The following is a 13,927-nucleotide window of genomic DNA, read 5'->3' on the forward strand; positions in this document are numbered from 1 at the left end:
CTTTATTAAATGTCTCTGCTTAGAATTGAGAGAAATATAAATCTGTATTCCATTCAGGGATTGGCAAGTTAATGCAATGCAAAAGCAAGGAAAATGAGTATAATTTGAGAGCAAGTTGCTCTTGTAAAAAAGAAAGAGACAGAAAGAAAAGAAAACTATTAAGGAGTTGAGCCACTGTATACTTCTCTCTATATATATCAACTAAATTACTTCTCATTTTATGAGGACTCAATAAGGAGTTGTAGAACAAAAGAAATAAATGAAAACCCTTTTATCCTTTGCAAGAGAAATTTTCCTCCTTCCCAGATAAGCATGAAAGTGAAGAACGAATGTTTCCCCTTCTGGTGAAAGGCATCACAGTGTAGAACTGGACTGCTCCATGAAGAAAGGTTGGGACAAGGTGCTTTGGCCGATCATTGCTGTAGAGTCAGGGAGAGAAAGTCCGAGCTTGAGCAATAAGTCTTCTTTGGAAAATTTTCAGGAAGGTGGGTGTTCTTTGACTTTTTTTTTTTTTTCTGTATATCACTAGCACCAAAAATTATAGACAGGTTGTATGTTTTAAACACTATGTAAATAGATGTTGAATGATAAAAGGTAGCCTCTTTACAAGGGTCTTAACTGTGGGACTGAAGAAACAGAATTTTCTTTATAGAAATGTAGGGCAGACTTTCAAGTGGGGTCTGACATAAACAAAATACCATTTTAGGAAGATTAATCATGTAGTTCTTTATGCAATGGGTTGCATTACCAAGAGTCTTCAGGGAAGGAGTTCAATTAACAGATAATTGCAATAGCCTTAAGATGGTCTGGTCATGGCTTTGATTCACATTGAAGATGATGGCTTGGGAAAAGAGTAAAAGTTACGCAAAACTCCATGGTGGTATTGCCTTGATAAATGACCTTAAGAGGAGTGTGTGGGAGGAATGAGAGAGAAAAATAGATCAATTGACTTATCAACTCAGTGCTTTTCCTGATGAGGACTCTTAAAGAATTAAATTCAAAGGTTTGACATAATTATGGTTGTTCTAGTAGAGATACTGTGTTGGAAGGAAAAATCTAACAGAAAACAAATTAGGATGTCATACATGTACTTTTGGAGAACCTGGTATATTGGTGCAAAGGTAGTAGTTAGAAATGTGCAAACAAATTCAGGCTAAAAATGTTTTGTAACTGAGAAAAAAATAAATTAAATAAATTCTTAGCGATACTTCATTTAGTATGACATAGACTCAGATTTTCATATTTAGAGTCTTATGGTCTATTCTCAAAACATATATCAATAGGTATCATTGTGAATTTTGTCTTTAGAACTTATCTCATTCTAAATTTCTTTATCAATTATAATGATAAAGTAATAATATTTATACATTACCCTTTAAAAATATAACTATATTTATATGTTTAAGTGCAGGTTAACTACAACTAAATATAAATATACATATAAAATAAAAATAGAATGCTTGATCAAATTGGTTTCCATGGTCAACAATCACAAAGAAATACAAAGAAATTTTAAAAATTACAAAGGAATATTTTATTCTCATTATTTAATTGGCTATGTAATAATACATGATTCTTTAAAGTTTATTTATTTATTTATTTATGAGTAAGAGAGACAAGGCAAAGAAAGACAGAGAGACAGCACCACTAACACGCTCTTGCCAACCACCCTCAGCTTCAGCCAGCCCCAGATCACAAACAGACTCATGCTCGGTGTATTCAGAGAAGGTTCCAGATGCATATCCAGAATCTTTCTTATGTGGGTCAGCACTCAGAGTATCCTATTTACCACTATTCCACTAATTGTCCCAGTAAAGATTTCCTGATGCAATTTTATAGTAGTCAATGTATATAAAGCTGGAAACTTCATAATGTTCTTTTTTAAGAAGCATTTATTTATTTATTTCTTCCACGAAAGAGAGAGACAAGGAGATAGATATTCCCAAGGAGGTTTTCACATCATGATCCACTCTCATCCTCTGTCTCACTCAGCTGGTATTTTAGGATTGTAGGCACAATCACAGAACCTTTTCTAGGTAGATAACATTAACTCTGCACCATTGTCTAACCCTATGTTTTGGTTGTGTGTGTTTGTCTTTTCTTTTTCTTTTTTTTTTCCTTCTGAGATAGGAAAAGAGTGTTTAGAATACAATCCAAGTATTTTATTAGTTCTTTAAATTTAAAAATTCAAGAACCACCAAATGGTGTAATCGTTCCATCACTGGACACCCACTGTCATCCTCCATGGTTTGAGTACCAGACCCAGTGGCTTAAAGCTCAAGGTAGGCGCTCCTGCCCAGGGTCTTGAGAGGACGGTGGAGGAGAAGGGATTACACTCTGACCATCTCCCCTGCAGTGTAATTTTTCTCTTTCTGTCTCTCTGTCTCTCTCTGGTGAAATCATGCACCCTATGGCAAAAATCTCTCTTAAAAAAAATTCAATGAAGGACAGCTCAGTCTGCGTCTTAAAAAATGTGTCAGCTTTGGACATTAGATTAATTCATAGAATCATAAAAATATTATTTTCTAAGGGAAATACAGAATATGCAGAAGCTTGCATCCTTTACGCCATTAAGGCTCATCAATACAAAGCAACTTTATACAATAATAGCTATTTAGTAATTGCTTTTATAGAATGTAGGTATGATCTATACTTTTAATTTCCTCTTGTTTTATAATTTTCTGTTGATAAACATACAATAAATAATGGCACACAACAATCACTTATCTATATACCATAACCTTTGCTTTCTGTTCTTAAGCAACGTCATTTTGGACTCTTTGGAAATGTAAATAAATAAATGATCTCTCATTATTCATAACCGAAAATTTTCGTCAATATTTTTTTTCCTTTTTTTTGGAGAGATTTTCACTGTAGGGCGCGTGCGCTCGCCAGACAGACAGAGAGAGACATAGAGACAGAAAGCGAGAAATCACCCCCCAGTGGGGATGGTCACGCCGCAATCCCTTCTCCTCCATTCTCCTCTTGGGATCTTGGGCACGCACGCACATGCGCCCGGCATGAGTTTTAAGCCACCGGGTCCGGGACATGAACCGCGGTCGACTACATGGGAGTCCAGCGACATAGCCATTATGCTAACTGCTGGTTCCCGTCAATATTGAGAATAAAAAAACTCAGATGTTTCTTAGTCATGTCATAAAAAGACAAAAAATGACACTCAACTATAAGAATTTTAATAGAAAAAAGTTAATAGAAATAATACACAGGGTAATAGTCACAATATTATTTAATAATTCATTTGGGCTCATTATAAAAGATTTCAATTAAATTTGTCTATTAGCCTACATTATTTTAAGAGCCATATCAGAAATCATTACATGTGTTAAACATGATAGTATTGGAATTTTTTTTTCTTTTTTTTTTTACTCAGAGCAAATTTGGTCTTTCTATAGTTATAATGGAGGATTCTCGCCCACAAAGCTGATGAAATTTCATGTATATTGTGATGTTTCACATTAGATGTGGCCAAGGCAGAAAAGGAGATCTATGGCATGTTCTAGGCTATGCTGCTCTAAATCTATATGCCCTTGGCTACTTGTAAACATCACACATGCATTTGACATGCCATCTCAAGGGCATTAGACAGTTGATTTCAAAAGCAGGAGAGTAGGAGTGCTTGCTTCAGGGAATAGTCAACACATTCCAACTACACCTGGATGTCAGCTGATTTTCAGTGGAGAATTTGAGGGTTAGAAACATGGGTGTGGAAGGCATTCCTCCCTTCTGTGATCCAAAAGACGCCCATGCATACTATCACTATGCTTAAAGGTAAAGAGATACGCTAAGTTTTATCATTTTACATTTATTATTATTTTTTAAAGTACCTTTCTCTCTTTCTTTGTTTTACTTCCCCCCCCTTCCTTTCTGTGCAGAGGACACATACACTCATCAGAGGGAGAGAGGAGAGAGAAGAGATGAACTCTCAATGATGCATGGTCCTGCGACGATTCTTTTTATTCCATTCTTTCATCCCAATAGGATTTGAGGCATGCCCTCACGTTTGTTCAGTGTGTCTCTCAAGTCAGTGGGACTGGGACTAGAGCCATGGTTGGATCATGCTCCCTTAATCACTCTGAGTCATGTCAGCCAGCCCAAAAACTCATTTCTCTTTCTCTCACATGTGAGAAAGATACAGAGAGGAGAGAAAAAGACAAGTTCTCTCAACAAGGTCTTATTGCAATCCTTTCTCCATCCTCCTTCAGCCAGCCATGCACATGTGCACCTTGTGTGTACACGCTAACCCAGGAACTGAACTCCTATCTTCCATATGATTTCCAATATTGAGGAATACTGTACTGCCAGTGCAACACTGTTTCTGGACCTGAATTTCATATTTTTAAAATTAAATATAGTTAAAAGAAATGAGTTAAAATAAAATTAAGTACATGGCTAGACTTCAGATTATTTATACTATGCAGTAGTAGTGTCGTATTATCTCATTATTGTCATTTATTTATTTGGAGAGGTTTTTGCTATAGGGCATGTGTGCTCTCCAGAAAGACAGAGAGGGACAGAGAGACAGAAAGCCAGAAATCACCTCCTGAGGTGGGTGGCCACGCCGTAATCCTTTCTCCTCCATTCTCCTCTCGGGATCTTGGGCATGCACGCACGCACACGCGCCTGGTGTGAGTTTAAGCCACTGGGTCCCAGACTCAAACCCTGGTTGACTATGTGGGAATCCAGCATCAGCCATTACTGCCAACTGTTGGTCCGGATTATTGTCATTTAAATTACTTTATGAATATGCAGTGAAACAAAGAACAAAATATTTAAAGTAAAACCTAGAGCAAAACTATATTAATTATAATCAGCACTTTAGCATTGATTTCCAGATGATTCTTGGATACCCCAGTGTTATACCCAGAAAGTTTGTAGGAGATTGATCTTCCTATGAGCTGTTTTTTACTACTACTTAGTGTACATATGGAACTATAAACATCCACTACTCACAACTCTTTTCTTTTCAATGTATTGTATCTACTCAAGACCTATTTTTTTATATAATGATACAAAATGTACTACGAATTTTGTTTATGACACTGTTAAATTTTAAGAAATCCGCCTAGGAATCATAAAAACCACCTTTGACTTCTGCCACTCATTGTGCACTCAGCTAAGAAATTGTTTTCAGAGTTTTAACGTTTACCAACCAGTGTCTTCAGTATTAGTAAAGTCAGGTTTTATTACTATCTTCTGTTCCTGATGTTATCACACTTGTCTGAGCCAACATTACTTCTTGTTTGGATAACTGCAATGAGTTTATGATCAGTTACTCAACCACAATCTCTCCTAAATTCAACTGCCAGAACTCTCACCCTGAAGCACTATATTGGTGATGGGTGTGCTATTTTCGCCTTAAGAACTTTTTCTATTGCCTAGCAAATGAGAGATATTCAAAATCAAGGTATTTAAAGTGTTTAAAAATATGTTCTCAATTAGCTTATCTACTCTGATCTCTGACTACTTCCCTAGATGTTTCCTAAGCCTTAAACAATTTAGTTAGCTGCTGTTTATCTTCATAACCCACCCCCAGCCTTGCAATGCTTTACCAATTTAGACAGAGGATAAGTAAATAAGTAAGTAAATAAATAAATAAAACAAAGCCCCTTCATAAAAAGTAACTTACATGCTAGTAATATGAAAATTTTAAAAATAAGTAAAAACGTCCCTTTTCTTAATTGAATTATTTGTTTGAAGAGACAGTTTTATAAAAATAAGAGTCATATTAGACACAGTTGATATATGCTAAATGCTATTGCTGCCCAAGAAAGTTAAAAAAAAATTATTTATGGAGCTGGCAGGTGGCTTGGTGGTTGGGGTGCTGGACTCCCCACATGGTCAACTGTGGTTTGAGTTCTGGACCAGTTGACTTGCTTTCCCTTTCTTTCTCTCTGGTCAAATTAAAAAGTAATAATAACAGATGGAATTAAATAAAAAAAAAAATTTAAAGATAAAACCAAAGACATTATTTGGTAGAAAAGTCCTTATTTCAGTCCAGTACAGTAATAGCACCATGGAGTCCATATGGGAATAGAACCTCCTTGTGCAAACTAGTGTGCGTGTGTGTGTGTGTGTGTAACTAAGACCAACTGGGACTGAGGAGAACTACGCTGTGAAGACCATGTTGAGGGGCTTTCTCTGTCCCTCTTTCATGGAAAAATTTTTTAAAACACAATTAAAAAAATGACATTAGGCCTTAAAAAATGAGAAGTTTAGCAGGTAAAATTGGAAAATCAGAGTATGGGATAATTATGTGAGCAAAAGCAAGCAAACACAAAATTACTTCAAAATACAATATGTGTTTGGGGAATAATACCTTGAATGGTGTGCATAGATCAATGTTTCTCAAAATATGTTTTAAGAAATATCAATCCTGGGACCAGCAGTTAGCATAATGGCTATGTCGCTGAACTCTCATGTAGTCGACCACGGTTTGAGTCCCAGACCTGGTGGATTAAATTCATGCTGGACTGCATTTGTGTGTGTACCCAAGATCCTGAGAGGAGAATGGAGGAGAAGGGATTGTGGCATGGCCATCCCTCTGGGGGTGATTTCTCATTTTATGTTTCTCTTTGTCTTTCTGGTGAGTGCACAAGCCCTACAGAAAAAAAAAAAAAAAAAAAGAAGGAAAAGAAGAAGAAAAGAAAAAGTAATATCAATCCTGTAATAGATCTCATGGGAAAAATTTGGAGAGACTTGACATTCATGATCAGCTTAGTCTGAAATTTAATAACCTGTATATATGTATTTTTTTCCCTTGGGGTTAACAATATGTTAACATATCAAAGGCTCTGAGTGATCTCTTTAATTTACTTTTCTTTAAAATTGTCCAAAATTCTGAAAATATTTTGCATCTCTCTTTAAACAAGATAACTTTAATACTGCTTTGAATTAATATTATGTAAAAACTGCTTTGGGGAATTGGACTGGCCAAACATTTTGCAGGGGATAATATAAAAATTTCTTTTTTTGTTTATATTTATTTATTTACATTCATTCACTGTACATCATTAAAGCATTCAAAATGAGATTTTCCATCCAGAATACACTGTATATTGGCTCAATCAAGCACATCAGCATATGTGTTATCATCAACAAACTATTTTCCATTTCTTGTTTCCTGTATATTTTGCTTTTTTTCCTATCCTTGATCCCCTATCTCTCACCTTCTGCCATCTCCCACTCTCCTCCCACACTGTCTCTGGTATCCCATGGTTGCTTTCTATGCCTTTTTCCTCCTACATTTTATTGATTCACTAAAGATCTTAATTAAACTAAATATTTTCAATAGCAAGCACAGCTGATATATACATATCAATGAACACAAGTCTGACGTTAGGCATAAACCTTAGTGGGTAGAATGAACATACTATAATGTAGCACCTTGCTGGGGCTATATATCTTACTGCAGTCTTCAAATAGGTCTTTTTAATGCTTTTTTTAAAATTTCAAAAAAAACAGTTTTAGATTTTTTTTCCTGAAACATTTTTTTTTAATTAATTAATTTATGTTCATTCCCTAAGCATCATCACAGCATACAAAATGTGATTTCCCATCCAGAATATAGTGTATAGTGGCTTAATCATGCATGTTATCGTCAATAATTTTTCATTTCTAGTTTCATATATATGTGTATTTATATATATTTTTTACTCCTATTTCTGACCCTCTGCCATTTCCCACCCTCCTCCCACACTATCTCTGGTGTCTACAGTTGTTTTCCATTCCTTTCCCCCCCACCCACATTTTATTGATCACAAAATATCTTAAATAATTTACTTTCAGTAGCAAGTTCAGCTGGCAATTTCAAGAAAAGCAGTTTTAACTTTAATAAATCAAAGAAATGCTAAGGAACTTTGCTTAAAACTTAAAGCCAAGAAGCAGGCTAGGGTTCTGTTTAAATAGTAGGCACATGAGCCTTTTGACAGCTCAAGACAGGAAAAAAGTCACTAAAACCAGAAAACAAAGCCTAGAAGAAAATCAGCAATGTTTTAGTCAAAAGTCATAAAATGCTATTTCACCAGTTCAGTCGCATGTACTTAATCTATCTTCTGTTGTGGTTCTATCTTCCTGATTAAAGTCTGGGTTATATTAGTCAACTCCAAACTTGTCTTTATGATTAAATTGGCCATTTTCTTAGTTTTTGAACTCTAATTTCCATGAGTCTGTATTTAATTTTCCTGGTATAGCACTTCCTTGAGAACTTCTTGGAGAGCCAGTCTGGTGTTGGTAAATTCTTTTAGGTTTTGTTTATCATGTTCTTGTCTTTTCTTCCCATATGAAGGATAATCTTGCCGGGTACACTATTCTTGGTTGAAATTGCTTTTCCCTTAACATTTTGAATATATTTTCCCATTCTTTCCTCACTTGCATTGTTTCTTATGAGAGGTCTGCTGTTAGCCCGATGGGATATTCTTTGTAGGTAACTTGCCATTTCTCTCTTGCCGATTTTAGAATCTTGTCTTTGTCTGTGGTTTTGGTCAGTCTGGCTATAATGTGTCTTGGAGAAGATCATCTTGGGTTGATTGTATTTGGGGTCCTTTGTATATCTTGGGGCTAGGTCTTTGAGTGCCTCTCTAGGTTTGTAAATTTTTCTTGCAGGATTTCATGGAATACATGATCAATGTCCTTATGCGTCTCTTTGCCTTCTGGATACCAATTATATGGATGTTTGGACATTTTATGGTATCTAGTATTTCTTGTAAATTATTCTCATTTTTAGGAGCAAATTTCTCAGTCTTTGTGGTGGATTTTTCTAGGCCAGCAATTTTCTCTTCTATACCTGAGATTTGATTTTCTGTATGATCTAGTCAGCTTTTAATACTCTCAAGGGAGATTTTGACTTCTTGTATTATAGCCTTCATCTCTAACAAGTTTATTTTATTCTTTTTTATAGTTTGTATTTCCTCTTTTAGATCTTGCAAGAATTTCCTCACCTCCTTGGAACTCGTCAGTTCCTCTCTCCTGTCTCTTCTACAGTTCATTGTCTCTCTTCCCTTCCATTTCTGTTAGCTTCATCATTATGAATATTCTAAATTATTTATCAGACATTTCCAAGATTTCCATTGAACTATGTATGGATGAAGAGGAGTTATTCTTTTCTCTTGGAGAAGAGGTATTTTCTTGCTTTCACATATTTCTTGTGACCCTGTGGTGATTTCTAGTCATCTGATGGATGGATTGAAGTTCAATCTGAGCATTCAAAAGCAGGCAGAAGGAGGTTATCTAGAATCTCTTTACTGTTAATTTTTCATCCCTTTTTAAAATCTTTATTTATTTTATTTATTTATTATTTTTTCTTTTATTTTTAAAATTTTTTCATTTCCTTTTCTTCCATCCATTCAATCATATTAGTATTTGTCTTATAAAATGAATATTTCAACAGGTGAACATTTCTCCCTAGTACTGTTGATAAAACTACAAAATATCTTCAACAGATAATATCACACCTCTTTGTTCCATTAATGTTTGCCTCCCTGTCCCTCCCCTACTGTTCTTCCTTAGACCCTCCTCTTTCACACACACTGTACTGGTATTTACATCTATATACTGTGTTTCTATATCCTTTAGTCAATTAGTTTCAGTCAGAGTGCAGACACTCGGTATATACTAAGTGGGGACATACAATGCCTCTCCTTCATAGCATGGCTTGCTTCACTCAGCAGTAAGTCTTCCATATCCCTTTGTGCAGCAGATTCAGTGGGTATTGATGAATATGTTAACCCTAATAGTATTTAGATGTTTGGCTATGGTTTCCTTAGATCGTGAATGGAGATTGAGGAGCAGAGTTATGAGATAAAAGAAAAAGAGAATGAAACAGAGAGAGAGAGAGAGAGAGAGAGAGAGAGAAAGTGAGAAAGTGAGAAAGTGAGAAAGTGAGAAAGCGAGAAAGCGAGAAAGCGAGAAAGCGAGAAAGTGAGAAAGCAAGCCGTCGGGTCCAGGATTCGAACCATTGGTCATGTGGAAGTCCAGCACACTTAACCACCATGCCACCTGCTAACCTCTGTTGTTACTAATTTCTAAATGACATTTTTCTGGATTATGTCTGCTCTTTTCAGATTTACAGATTGCGTTTTATCCTAAATTTTGTGATAGTGTTTCTTTTCCCTTCTTACTATCTTATCATTGGTATTTCAGCGAGAGGATGGATATGAAATCATGTTTGGGGGTTGCTAGCCAAACGTCATTTTAAACTAGAACACATGTTTTTCTCTAAGTATTGTATCATTCAGCTGTTTCTGTGTAACAAGCCATCTCTGAACTTAGTGACTTACAAGAATAATAGTTATTCCTTGCTTGCTTGTAGTTTGGCTAATCATTAAGTAGCCTAGGCTGGGTTTGGTTGGGTAGTTCTGCTTTACATGTCAGTCTTTGCCTAGTTCCTCACTGTAGACTGGGCTCAGGTCTGCACTCCATACGTTCATGCTAGAGCCCAGATTGTGCATCTGAGAAAGCTCTTCTTGTGGTGATAAAAGAAGTAAAAAGGCTAATAGAAACATGTTTCTTCTTTTATTATTATTATTATTATTATTATTATTATTATTATTATTATTATTATTATTATTATTATTATTATTATTATTATTATTATTATTATTATTATTATTATTATTATTATTATTATTATTATTATTATTATTATTATTATTATTATTATTATTATTATTTTATCCATTCAATCATTATACATCATTTAGTTTGTAAAGAGAATTTACCCAACATGGAACACACCTCAGAGCAGTCCAGTTGAGAATACCATACATGTTATCAACAGGTAATAAACCATTTCTGTGTCCCACAAATGTCTTACCTCTCTATTTTTTCTCCCTGATTTTCTCCGCTATTCTCTTCCCCTCTCCCATCCTCCTCCCATCTTCCCCAGTGTCTATAACTATTTTCAATGCTTTATGCCCTCCAGTCTTTTAGTCTCTACCACAAGGCAGGTAGTTGGTATACGTTAAGTGGAGATATGCAGTGTATCTCTTTCATAGCCTGACTTGCTTCACTCAGCAGTAAATCTTCCATATTTGTCCCCTTTATATCAAATGCCAAGGCCTTGTTTTTTATGACCGAATAGTATTCTGTTAAATGTGCCCCGCGCGGCTTCCCACACACATATACATTTTACCCCTATTTCTGATCCTCTGTCCTTTCCCACCCTCTTCTCACACTCTCCCTGGTGTCTACAGTTGTCTTCCATTCCTTTTTCTCCCACATTTTATTGATCACACAAGTTCTTAAATAATCTAACTACTTTCATTAGCAAGTTCGGCTAGTAATTTCAAGAAAAACAGTTTTAACTTAAATAAATCAAAGAAATGCTAAGAAACTTTGCTTATAACTTAAAGCCAAGAAACAGGTTAGGATTCTTTTCAAATAGTAGGTACATAAACCTATCAACAGGTCAAGACAGGACGAAAATCCTTAAAACTGGACAGCAAAGCCTAGAAGAAAATCAGCAGTGTTTTAGTTAAAAGTCATAAAATGCTATTTCAACAGTTTCTTCCCTGTACTTAATCTATCTTCTGTTGTGGGTCTATCTTCCCGATTAAATTCTGGGATATAATATTCAACTCCAGACTTGTCCCTATGATTAAGTTGGCCATTTTCTTACTTTTTGAACTCTTATTTCTGTGTGTCTGCGTTTACTTTTCCTGATGTAGCACTCCTTTGAGAACTTTTTAGAGATCTGGTCTGGTGCAGGTAAATTCTTTCAGGTTTTGTTATCTGAGAATGTTCTTGTCTTTTCTTTTCATATAAAGGATAATCTCACTGGGCACAGTATTCTTGGTTGAAATTGCTTTTCACTTAACACTTTGAATATATTTTCCCATTCTTTCCTTGCTCGCATTATTTCCAATGAGAGGTCTGCTATAGGTTGATGGGATATCCTTTGTAGTTAATCTGCCATTTATCTCTTGCCAATCTTAGTATCTTGTCTTTGTCTGGGGTTTTGATCAATCTGGTTATAATGTGTTTTGGAAAAGATATTTGATTGATTCTATTTGGGGTCCTTCGTATTTCTTGGGAAGGATTTTTGAGTGACTCTCTAGGTTTGGAAAGTTTTCTTGCAGGATTTCATGGAATAGATTATCAATGCCCTTATGATTCTCTTCACCTTCTGGGATACCAATTAAATGGATGTCTGGACGTTTGATAGTTTTATAGGATTTCTCGTATATTATTCACATTTTGGGGGCAATTTTCTCAATCTTTGTGGTGCATTTTTCTAGGCCAGCAATTTTCTGTTCTACATCAGAGATTCTATTTTCTGTATGATCTAGTCTGCTTTTAATACTTTCATGGGAGATTTTGACTTCCTGTATTATAGCCTTCATCTCTAATAGGTCCCCTTGATTTTTTTTCAGAGTATAGATTCCTCTTTTAGATGTTGCAAGAATTTCCTCGCCTCCTGGAACTCATCATCTCCTTTCTTTTTTCTCTTCTGCAGTTCATTGTCTCTCTTCTCTTCCATCTCTGTTAGCTTTGTCATTATGAATATTCTAAATTCTTTATCAGATGTTTCCCTGATTTTCATTGAACTGTCTGTTGATGAAGAGGGGTTGTTCTTTTCCCTTGGAGGAGAGGTATTTTCTTACTTTCCATATTTCTTGTGTCCCTGCAGTGGTTTCTAGTCATCTGCTGGATGGTGTGTTTCTTCCTAAACTTGAAGTTTAATCTGAGCGTTCAGGAATGTGCAGAAAGAGGTGATCTGGAATGTCTTTGCCATTCCGTTTTGATTCCTTTGTGAAGCAGATTCAGTAGATATTCTTATACACTTTTAGTTTCATTTTAGAGGGAATTTTGCAGCATCAATTGCAACCTATAACATCTTTCCAGCATAGAGTGAAATAGGTTGGTAAGGAATATTTTAAATTATTTATATATTTTTTATTATTATTCATACATTAATTGAAGGTACTTGTCACAGTGAACATAGGCTAGCTCAGCTGGTAAAATTTTATTTGGCAAAGAAATTTACCAGAATCTTCATTGAAGAATGCAGAGAGTATTTCCAATTCCCCAATTTGGTATAAGTAAATATAAAAGGGGAAGAATTAGGCAATTGCATTTCCATTGGTTCAAGATCCACTTGGAATTTATCACCTTTCAATACTCAGTTACCATTAAATAAAGTTAAAATTGTTCTAAATTCTAAATTGCTTTCCAACTTCCAGAGGCAGATATTATTTTGGAATGTGTTGCTTAACTCAGATATGCAGATGTGTTCTATTAGACCTCATCGTACATCTTTAGCAGTTTCTTAGGTGAGAAATATAGGTGATCACTGTGGAACTTGATGTAGATTAAATGAGTTAATATATGGAAAGTGCTTGGCACAGACCCTAAAATGTAGTCACTCAGCACATACAAATTATGGTAAGATACACATTACAATTATTATGGTGATGACATCAGGTAAACAGAATTTATAATGCTTTCATCATTCATTTTAATAGTTTTTGTTTTTCTTTTGTTTTATTTTGAGGGAGAGAGAGAGAGAGAGAGAGCGAGCAAGTTCGGTTTTTGTTGTTTGTGTGTGTGTGTGTGTGTGTGTGTGTGTGTGTTTAGAGAGAGATTTCTTTTACTGTAGGGTGCATGTGCTGGCCAGAGAGATAGAGAGACAGAAAGCAATAAATCGAAATCATCCTCTAGAGGTGATGGCCATGCCGTCGTTCCTTCTCCTTTCAGGATTTTAGGCACGCACATATGCACACACACCTGGTGTGAGTTTAAGCCGCCGGGTCCGGGACTTGAACTATAGTCAACTATATGGGAGTCTAACAATGTAGTTATTATATTATCTGCTGGTCCCTTGTTTCTTTTGTTTTTAAGTTATTTTTGTCATAGGACTCATAAACTTGCCAGAAAGGGACAGAGAGAGCAAAGTGAGAAATCTTTCCCT

This window comes from Tupaia chinensis, unplaced genomic scaffold, assembly GCF_000334495.1.
Source record: "Tupaia chinensis unplaced genomic scaffold, TupChi_1.0 Scaffold000100_1, whole genome shotgun sequence".
Classification (NCBI taxonomy): domain Eukaryota; kingdom Metazoa; phylum Chordata; class Mammalia; order Scandentia; family Tupaiidae; genus Tupaia; species Tupaia belangeri.